This window comes from Emydura macquarii, unplaced genomic scaffold, assembly GCF_026122565.2.
Source record: "Emydura macquarii macquarii isolate MOO-44397 ecotype Brisbane River unplaced genomic scaffold, CSIRO-AGI_Emac_v2 contig_480, whole genome shotgun sequence".
In the NCBI taxonomy this organism is placed as follows: domain Eukaryota; kingdom Metazoa; phylum Chordata; order Testudines; family Chelidae; genus Emydura; species Emydura macquarii.
In genome coordinates this window covers 11,538,727-11,548,839 of record NW_027130617.1, presented here as the reverse complement: position 1 = coordinate 11,548,839, position 10,113 = coordinate 11,538,727, and the positions used below count along the sequence as shown (strand labels likewise).

The following is a 10,113-nucleotide window of genomic DNA, read 5'->3' as shown; positions in this document are numbered from 1 at the left end:
CCAGCTGCCCAGCCTGCCTTTTGTTAGCCGGGGAGGCGGCCGCATTTCCGATGCGGGGGCGGGGGCAGCTCTGGAGGGCAGCCGCTGAGCTGGGCTCCTCCAGAAGCCGGAGGGAGGAGAAGGGTCTGGTGGGGCTCTCCTCCCGCCTTCACCCATCACTCAGTATTTCATTGTGCCCTCCCCACCCCCGCCTGCGGACTCTTCGGTAGCCCTGGGAAAGTAAAACTTTATCTGGAATCTCAGGGCCAGGCACGTTATTAGAGTTGCCCTAAAACCAATGCAGATGACAACAGACGAACCCCCACAGCGGAAACCTGTAGCGATTCTGGACATTTGGTTTTCTGTTTAGAAACAATAGCTTTGAGTTACCATGGTAGAAGGAGCCCTGAGGGGTGGCGTTACAGCAAAGGAAAACAGCAGCAGCAGCAGCAGCTTCCAGTGTAAGTAGCATGTTTTCTTATTCCCATTCTTCTGGCTTAGGAAGAATTCAGGTAAAAGAAGAAATGTCAGTAGTTGAAAGATAAATAGTGGCGATTCATATGGATTAGTTGAATTAACCTGTTTTTGTTTATATTTGGGGGGGGACAAATAACGGAAAGCTTTGAATATGCAAGCCACACTAAGTTCGACAGTACTTTCAGTACATCTCTTCCCAGACACTTGAACAGAAATCCTGTAAACAAGGGTGATTATTCCAGTCCTTTTTATGTACTCTCAGCGTATCAGGAATTTATGAAAAATGGCCTATAAGTAATGGATTTGTTTAGCACTTCTGAAGTCTGAGCTTAGGTTATATATTATATACTAGAAATTCCAAAATTCTATATTTCTAGCTTTTATAACAAAACCCTCACAATATTTGTGGTTTGTTAATTAGCAATAAGGTTCCAACATAATGAAAAGGGATGATTGAAGAGAAAATTGAGTTAAAAGCTCAAGAACACATGGTTCTGATTTTTGTCAAAAATTAAAATGATCCTGATTTCAAGATCAATTTAAAAATAGCTTTGCTATGCTACAATGTGATGGTTGTTTTTGTTCTTTAGAAATGAAATGTAATTTATCCAGTTAACTGGACAGAGTTGACCAAGCAAAATGAGTAGCTTAGGAAAGTCTCTGCCAAATATATCTTATAATAACTCCATTAGGAAGAAAATTTTCAAAATTGTATGTGTGTTATTCTTTTGAAAATTTATGTTAGGTACAGAGAACATAACATTAGGAATAGTAGCAATAGAAATATATGTAAACTTTTGCTTGTACAGATCACTTAGGTTTTGAGGATACTATGGAGAACACTAAGAGAGAGAAAAGCTGTTTTAAAAAATAGATACATGTGAAAAGTTAAGGGAAAAGAATTTGCAGACAAAGCTAAGGAAAAAATTGTGTGCTATTCAAATGTAATAAAACTCAGTTAAAATCTATTTATTTTTATTTCATTTTTGGGCTTGATCTTTGTAATTAAAAGTGCAGTGCCCTGTATTCACACTTAATGGTTTACACCTACTGAAAACTCCCTTTCAGTTCTGTGGTGCAGGATCTGGATTTTAAATAGGAGTGGAGGGTGCTGAGCATGTCACAGAATCAGGCCTTATTTCATTATAATTTTTATACTAATGGCAACTTGCTTATGTGTAAACATGACTAAATGTTGCCACTGAAGCATAAAGGTCTTGTACTGAACACCTGTGGTGTCTGAATCATTTCCTTTTTCAGTCTCACTCTGATTCTATTAAAGTTTGCTGCAGTAAAGACAGCCTCTGAACAACTTGTGAAGTTTTTGATTTTATGGCACTATTTACTTTTGTCCTGTGAAGTGGTTTTAAATGTAAATGTTTGGAGCCCAACCCTAAAAAGTTGGGTTACTTTGTACATACAGTATTTGTGACCAGTTCATCTTGGTTCTCAATACAGGCAATTCAGAAGAATCCTTCTGAGTTTCTTCACAAACGTATTGAGTTGGGTGCTCAGCACTTTTTGGAAATCAGGCCCCATTAGTGTGCGTCAAGCTGGACTCCCAAAAATTGAGGCATCCAAAATCCCTCATCACTTTGTAAAATGTATGCTCATATTAGTGGTTATATTTTTGCAGCATATGTGTGTGTGTGTGGTGTGGGGACTTGACAAAGTTAAACAAAATTAAGGTGGCCACAAGCAAGAGGCCTCATTCTACTGCCTTGTGATCACATGGGCCAGAAGGTGTCAGGATTGCTGGAGGTGCTGATCCTTGACTTTCTTTGAGCAGTGCCATCCAGTGACCTTAGAACAGCACTAGTTTACTTCAGAGGCAGCAAAACCTGGTAATTCATCAGAACGATACACAATAAAGTGGGAGCTGTGTATTTAATTCTAGAGCTGTTCCAGAGAGGGTTCTTTTCTTTCCCTGCTAAAAATTTTGATGAACATGATTTTTTTTTTTTTGAGTTTCAATCAATTTTTTTTTATTTTCTGGAGGTTTCTTAGAAAATTTGAAAACCAAACATTTTTCACTTGCTGAAATCTGAAAAATGTTCAGTTTTCAGGTCTTTGATAAAACACCCACATTTTTCAGTGAAAAAAGATTTTTATCATGAAAATCTCAGTATAATTGAGAAACCATTTTCTACCTAAAAAATATTCCACGGAAAATTTTCAACCAGCATTTAATTCCACACATTTGGTGCACTGAAAGCTTCTCTCTACAGTTCATCCATAACCTTTTTGTCCTGATGTCTCATGACGTAACACGATTTGGGAACTCAGGGTGCAGAGAATGGGGAGCTGTGACTACCATTGATGTTGTGGGTTTATCAGGTCTTTTTCACCCCTAAAAATGATAAAAAATACTAGGCTTTTTCACCCTTTTGGGCTCTATCTTAGGGTATGTCTATACTGATTCCGTTGCGTCGGGCTCCACGGATCGATGCAGCGAGATTAGTTGAGCAGCCAGTAGAGACCGGCTCAGTCGATCCTGGAAGTGCTCTCCGCTTGACACAGTAACTCTACCTCTGGGAAAAGAGTAATGCTACGTCGACTGGAGGGCGTTTCCTGTCGGCGCAGCACAGTGAAGCTGCTGCGGAAAGGGAGCGTAAGTTAGTTGATGGTAAATACATATTCTATGCTACGTAGCTTGCGTCTCTCCCATCGACCCAGCGCGGCAGTGTAGACCAGGCCTTAGTATGCAGTTTGCACATGCTGCATCTTCAGGCATAGTTCCACTAGTGGGATCATTAACTCCCAGGACAGGACAGCCACTGCTATCACTGTTGTTCTCTGCCAAAGGAAGCTTCTTTAAACTCTGTCTAGGACTTCTGAGGCTGCCCAGTAGCACTCTGAATCAGCTTCTCTCAACTGTATTCTTATATTTAAATGCCTGATAAAAGAAGGTAATCAGCTAGAGAATAAATCTTAAAACTGTGTCATCCAGAGAAAGATATAAACTTAATTTTATACTTCATTAATTATTATTTCAAATCTGTCTGAATTTTTAAAAAAATATAAGGAAAGAATCAGTTCTGCTTCAAAATCCTGAGGAAGGGGGTTGACTTGGAATCAGGTAATGTTTGGTTTGACCGGAATTTTTTTAAGAAGTGATTTAGTGCCACCAAAGATAACACACAGTTTTTCTGGATTTAACAACTCTGAGCTGCTCGAGTGGTGATTTGAGAGAATTCTGCTTTATGCAAATCCAAGTCTTGTTTGATCTTCTGGCTTTGCTGAGATAACAAAGTCAGATGTTTCATGTTACTTTAACATAATTTTTGAAGTATAATATCCTTCATTTTGTAATTATTTTTAAAATAAAACAAATTTCCATGGACATGCAAAATGCCACCATTCTTATCCAAATCATAAGAAAAAGTTTGCCCCTGGATGATGACATTCAGGGTCTGTTTCTGCTTCAATCTAAGTTACTTGGCATTTTACCATTGACTATGAGGCGAATAGTATTCAGCTGTTTATGTCCAGTTCAATTTCAGGGCCAATTAATAACCCACTGAAAATAATGGAATTGCTAACTTACCTTTCACTTGAGTGGCACAGCAGGTAGTGATTTCATATTTATGAGAGACCATAATTGAAAATCTTACAGCCTGATTTTTCAAAAGTGCTGAGAGCCACAACTCCCATTTACTTTGATCTCCTTTGAAAATAAAGCTATTCGAGCTATATCCACAGAAGGATTTAGGTGCCTAAATCCAACACTTAGGCACCACTGAGTTCTTCAGAAACCCCACTTAGCTGCAATCTAATTCTGTAGGCATCTGTATTTCCTGTTAAAGTCCCCTATGTGCATAAGTTTCTGCCAATAAGCATCCACACTGAAGCCTCAGTTTAGGCCTCAGAGGACTTATCTCATGCCTAAGCGCAAACCACATCCTCAAACTAGGCGTTCCCCTGCCTGTCTCACCTGAGGGGCCTGATCTGGTAGGCATTCTCAGAGCAAGCCTAATCTCTCACAAAATGGCCTGTGAAGGAGTAGATGGTAATTATATATGCAATGGAGCAGAGGGGCTGGTGAGTGCTCTAATCACAGGGTTGTAAATTATTCTCATGCTGTCTTTAGTTCTATGCATATTTAATTATTTATACACAGTGGGACAACTTCAACAGGGGACACTGAAAGTGCTCTCCCCCAGAATATCCCAGTGCCCAATGGTTAGGGTACTCTTCTGATGGGGAGACCTGAGTTCAAATTCCTTCTCCACATCAGGTAGAGCAGGGGCATTGAACCTGGGTCTCCCACATCTCAAGTGAGTGCTCTGATCATTGGACTAAAAGTTATAAGGGAGGGTACAAACACCTCCTCCTCTGTTTCTTGCAAACCACGGCTTAGATGCCTAACTCCAGGAGAGGGTGCATAGCTGAAAATCCCAGGCAGAGACAGGGACCTAAGTCCAGCCCAGATTTAGGCACCTAACTCCTTTTGACGAATGAGATTTAGGCCCTAGCTCTCTCCTTGGCATTTCCTCTGGTTAGCTGAGGTGGCTCCCTACTCGGGCCTCATCTACACTACAGAGTTTTGTCAACAAAACAGTGGAGCTGTATACACTGCAATGCTTCTTCCGCTGACAAAACTCTCCTGCTCTGCCGACAAAGTAAAACCACCTCCATGAGAGGTGTTGAGCTTTTTGCAGCGAAGTTAGATTGACAAAGAGTCAGTGTAGACACTGAGCTTGGTTATGTTTCTGTAAAAGGCCTCCAGGAGGTGTCCCACAATGCCCATCCTGACCTCTCTGGTAAGCAGTTCAAACTCTGCTACCCTGCAGCAGGTATACAGGCATCTGTTCCTCCCCCTTTAAAGGTCTGGGAATCTTTGAAATTCCACTTCCTGTTTACTTGGCAGGGAGAGCTCACATCACATCTTCCTAACTGACCATGGTGGCTACATCAGCAAATGGTCTCCTGCTTAGAGTTGTTAGATCTGCTGGCTCTGTGGGGAGAGGGGGGTCAGCTGTAGGAAATTTGATATCTACGTTCAGATTTCTCGTGGTGTCTGATAAGGGCTACAGACAGGTCACGCATCAGTGCCATTGGAAGCTAAAGTAGCTGAGGCAGGCACACCAGAAGGCGAGGGAGTCAAACCGTCGCTCTGGTGCTGCGCCGAAGACCTGTTGCTTCTATAAGGAGCTGGATGCTACCTTTGGTGGCAATCCCACCTCCACTTCCAAGAGTCCTGGAGATACTTCAGAGGGCTGGAGACAACAGACAGCAGAATCAACCCCGAGGACAAAATGATGGATGAGGAAGTCAAGTTGGAGGACAAGATGGGACAGGTGACAGGGTTGTCCGGCACTGTGACAAGCCAGGACCTCTTCTCAACCCAGGAGGGTTTAAGCCAGTCCCAGCTCTCCATCTTTGGTGTGCGCATGATGCAGAAGAGGGGAACCCGGGTAAGTGATCTTTTTGAGTTGATGCTGCTCAGTTATATGAAGTAGAGCTGTCCTTTGCTTTGTTATATGCTAGAAGTGGGTTAAGGGATAGAAATGTACGAGAGTCGCTGTGTTTGCATGTGCTTCACATTCCCCTGTGCAGCTATGCAGTGGGGTGGAACAGTGTGTTAATGCACACCGAGATTTCACGGGACTCCTCCAGAGAGATCTCTAGGAAACTTTCCTGTCCTCTGCTGAAGGTTCCTTTGCAGATCTGCTTGGTTCCTTCCCCCATTATAGGAAACTTTCCTGTGCCAATCGGTAATCACTTGTGCAGGGACCAAAATGGAACACAAGTGAGCAGCATAGGGACCCAATCTGAAGCTGCACTCATGCAGAAGATGCACTCTTGCATCCTTGCTTACCCACAGGAATGAGATATTGGCTTGAATGATCCCTGCCTATGGAAAATGGTGGCAGAATTTACAATTTTGTCCCTATTCGCTTGCAGTGATCCCCTTAGAAAACCACCAAAATCCATTTCCCCATCTTGAGTGCACCCCTCTCCCTTCTGGTCTGAATTCACCAGGTTTAGGGTGTTCACTGAGCTGTGTGCTTGCCAAGGGACAACATGAAAGAGGTGTATTTTACTATAATGATTCGATGCTGTGAGTGCACCAACAATCATGCTCTGTTTATTGTTTCTTGTGCTTCTCTAGATGTGGCCTTCAGGAGAACCCCCTACACATCAGCAGAGCGCCTCTGCCAGATAAGCAAGCAACTGAGGAGGAGAAAGGAGGACATGTTTCGAGAGGTGCTCCAATCCTCTCATGCTGAAAAACAAAAACAGAGGCCTGGAAGAGAGACTGTAAATGAAAATAATAAAATAGATAGGTAGCAGAGGAAGGTGAGCCAGGAGTGAATTTTAGTGGGCCAGGAGTGGATGTTAAAAGTGATGGAGGAGCAAACGGAGATGCTGAAGTCCCTAACTGCACTGCAGGCAGAATACATGCGTGCTCGCCTCCCCCTGCAACCCATACAGAACTGCTTTCCATGTTCTCCCCAAACTCCTCCCACACATTCCTTGCATCTTTCTGTCTCGTTGTTCACTCCACCCCTGCAGACAGTTTCCAAAATGATAGCTGGAGTTACACACAGCTATGAGAGCCTCCTTCAAGAGATTACCCTTCACTGTTATCACCCTTTCCACCAAGTGTTTCCTGTGTGTTGTTAATTGGTATTTAATAAAAACATTTATTATTTTTCAGATACTATCTTTATTTCTCTCCTACACACGGTGGTTGCTGCTGGAGTTAATACACAGTGGCAATTGGAACATTTGCAGACTACAATTCACAGTCAGGAATCAATCATGAACATTTTAAAGCAAGTCTACAAATCATGGCAGAGTGCTGTATAGACAGACACATTACTGGTGCTCCTTTTCAAAATGGTGCCTCAAAGCCTCCGTAATTCAAATACCTCCCCACTGAGTCCCTCTAATAGCCCTGGTATCTGTCTGTTCAAAAACAGTTGCTAGGTGATCCACCTACGCACTCCACCCCAGGGAATCTTTTCACCCATAGCCTCACAAATATTATGCAGTGCACAGCAGGCTGCTATGACCATGGGGATATTTTCTTCATTTAGGTCTCACCTGCCATAAAGGCATCGCCAACAAGCTTTTAATCTGCCAAATGCACATTCATTGGTGATTCTGCAGCTGCTCAGCCTATTGTTGAAAAGCTACTTGCTGCTGTCCAGATTTCCCATGTAAGGTTTCATGAGCCCTGGGAGTAAGAAGTCTCCCAGGATCACCATGGGCAGTTCAACATCCCCCATTGGAATCTTCTGATCTAGAAATAAAGTCTTTGCTTGCAGCTTTCTGTAAAGGCCAGTGTTCCTGAAGATGCATGTGTCATGCACTTCCTTGACTACCCTCATCAGTGAAATGACCATGGTGATCCACAAGTGCTTGTAAAACGATAGAGAAATACCCCTTTCTATTGATGTACTCCATTACTAGATGGTCCAAGGCCAAAATTAGGATGTGTGTGCCATCACCCTGCCGCAGTTAGAGAATCCCATAGCCACAAAGCAATCTACTATTTTACGTATATTTCTGAGAATCACAGTCCTTTGTAGTAGGATGTGATTAATGGGCCTGCACACTTGCGTAACATAGCCCCAACGGTGGACTTCCCAACTCCAAATTGATTCACAACTGACCAATAGCAGTCTTGAGTTGCCAGCTTCCACACAGAAATCGCCTTGTGCTTCTCCACCAAGAGGGCAGTTCTCATTTTGGTGTCCTTGGGCCACAGTGCTGAACTGAGCTCCGCACACAGTTCCAGGAAGGTGGGTTTCCACATCCGAAAGTTCTGCAGCCACTGTTCATCATCCCAGACCTGCATAACGATGCAATCTCACCATTCAGTGCTTGTTTTCCAAGCCCAATAGCGACGGTCCACTGTGTGCGGCTGCTCCATGAATGCCAAAAGTAATCTGGCATTGTTTCTTTCCATGGCACACAGCAGGTCAGGCATGTTGGATTTCTGCTCAGATTGGGAGCTCGTGATACGGTGCATGACCAGCTGCAATGTGTTCATAACAGTGACCACAACAGTAGAGAACAGTTCAGGATCCATCCTTTCAGGCAGAGATGGCAGGCGCACAGTAAACAGGGACCATTGATAAATGGTGCGAAATGCAGTCGGAAGCTCATGGAATAATGGGACAGGAAAAACTACATCATGGGATGTTGAGCTTGCACCGATGATGCACTATGATCCACTCCACCTTCCCACAACTCTGAGCTGCAGAAGGTGGCAAGTAGCACCCACATAACTACCCACAGTGCACTGCTCTCACTGTCAATGCTAGAGTTAGAGCACCAACTGTGGATGTGCACCACCGACAGAAGGAGCATTGTGTGAACATGCACAAGCAGTGCAATTATAGCAGTTTATGATCGTCAGCATAAGTCGCATCCACAGAACTCTGTAGTATAGAAAAAGCCTCTGTGTGCTGGTTTTTGTGGATCCCAATCTTAAGTGCCTATCTCTCCTCATTGTATAGAGAGCCTGGTTGCCTAAATTGAGACTGTGGATTCCACTGGTGGCAAGTCACCTAAAAATTAGGCATTGCAATGGCTAAGGGTTGGTCTACACTACAAGTTAGGTCAGCTTAACTATGTTGCACAGGGCTTTGAAAAATTTCATGTCATGCACAATACAATATAATTAAGCTGACCTAAGCCCCAGCGTAGATAGTACTAGGTTGACGGAAGAATTCTCCCATCAGCCTAGCTACCGCCTCTCAGGGAGGTAGATTTACTACAGCGATGGAAGAAGTCCTTCCATTGCTGAAGACTGTCTATATACTGCTGTAGCATTTCCAGTGTAGACATACCCCAAGTCCCTTTGGGGATCTAACATCTGATCTGGATTGACCACTGGCATGCTGTTAAACATAACTGCTCTACGCAGCAAACTAAGAGTCAAGTGCTGCCCGCTGTATCATACCAGGCATGTCACTCTGTAGTGCCCATGTTTCATGTTGAAATGCAATAGCAAAAAAGATGTTGAACTGTAAGAACTGTAACTTCTCTTTGTCAGCTGAAGGGAGACAGTTGTTAGGCAAGTTCTCTAATTGGTCAATCAATCTTGATGACTTTTTGATGAACTTCACCCTCTCCTTGCATTGTGCCACAGAACTGCTGATGAATTCTTTTCATGCACACCTTGAAAATAGGATAGAGGAAACACATTTAAAACTTTCTTTTGTGAAACATACTCCATTTAAAAGAGTATTTACTCTTTCCCCTGATTTATCCTGGACCACAAAATCAAATGCATAAACACCTGCTATGTCATGGTCAGAATTCCAGGCGACTAAAGCTTTTATCTTGCAAAGTTTAGGCTTGACTAATAGGAGTTACCTTTCTGTTAACAGCATAGCTGGACGCTGAGGCCAAGTCTACGCTTTGGGAACTATAGTGGCATGGCTATGACGCCATAGCTACATGAGCATAACCCATAATATAAATGTAGCCCATGGTGATGGAAGGAGCTTTCCTGTCACTATAGGAGCACCACGTCCCGGAGCTATGGTAGCTAAGTCGATAAAAGCATTTGTTCATCGACCTAGCTGCGACTACATGGGGGGTTAGGTGGATTTTTCATACTCTTGAGCACCGTAGCTGTGTCGACCTAAATTTGAAGTGTAGACCAGGCCGATGAGCTGAAAGAGTTCTATAAAG

At 43.2% G+C, this 10,113-nt stretch overlaps 1 protein-coding gene across 1 annotated transcript in view; it reads left to right on the top strand.

Moving 5' to 3' along the window:
- Positions 1 to 423: 423 nt before the first annotated feature.
- LRRC8C (leucine rich repeat containing 8 VRAC subunit C) overlaps positions 424 to 10,113 on the top strand; it is a 29,054-nt gene continuing 19,364 nt past the window's right edge. The window contains exon 1 of the mRNA XM_067538505.1: positions 424 to 440. The gene's annotated coding sequence lies outside the window, so the exon portion shown is untranslated. The remainder of the gene's footprint in view (positions 441 to 10,113) is intronic.